This window comes from Microtus ochrogaster, chromosome 21 (genome assembly GCF_000317375.1).
Source record: "Microtus ochrogaster isolate Prairie Vole_2 chromosome 21, MicOch1.0, whole genome shotgun sequence".
NCBI lineage: Eukaryota > Metazoa > Chordata > Mammalia > Rodentia > Cricetidae > Microtus > Microtus ochrogaster.
Window position 1 is genome coordinate 38,515,794 of NC_022022.1, and position 840 is coordinate 38,516,633.

At 33.9% G+C, this 840-nt stretch overlaps 1 protein-coding gene across 1 annotated transcript in view; it reads right to left on the reverse strand.

Annotated features, from left to right (window-relative positions):
- Window positions 1-840, reverse strand: part of LOC113457211 (calcium-activated chloride channel regulator 3A-1-like) — a 26,635-nt gene that overhangs the window by 12,467 nt on the left and 13,328 nt on the right.

Consider the following 840-nt stretch of genomic DNA (forward strand, 5'->3'; position numbering starts at 1 on the left):
CACACACCTTTAATCCCAGCACTCGGGAGGCAGAGGCAGGCGGATCTCTGTGAGTTCGAGGCCAGTCTTGTCTACAAGAGCTAGTTCCAGGATAGGAACTCAAAAAAAAAAAAAAAAAAAAGCTACGGAGAAACCCTGTCTTGAAAATAAAAAAAATTTTTTCAAAATACATAATTATGAAACTATGACAAACACAGGCCACCTATGGCTCCATAGTATGACGGTGTCTTGAAAACAAAGAGACAAAACCCCCAAACTATTTAGTGTTAGAGTTTTTGCCTAGCATGTAAGGGCCCTGGGTTCAATTCCCAGCAACACACACACACATACAGATACACACCACAGTGCACCACACAAATTATTTTTCATGAAATCATTTTTTATGAGGAGTGCTTATGGTATATTCCATAAAAGTTGGACTATAAAATGCCTAAAGTATAAATGCCTAAACTGTAACAGTTTTGTGGAGGAAAAACAAATGCAGTAATGAAAATAAAGCTGGGATGCTACATTGAATGGTGAAATTACAGATTTCACTTATTTCTTTTCTAGTAAGAACTGGAAGTTAAGGAGTAAAAATGGCCAATAATCTATAAACAATAAAGCAAAACTTCGTTTTTGACTTATTCTAGGTACTTATTTAGGTAAAACCATGGGCAGGTATTTATCTGAACATTAATGTACATATTTGAACATAAATATTTGTGTTAGTTTATTAAGCCTAAGAATAAACTATAGTTTAATATTTAGCTTAAATACTTAATTTAAGGACTCTAGTAGAAAGTGTCTTACTTTGTTCATGCTTCCAGATTTGTCCAGCTTAAATACTTAATTTAAGGA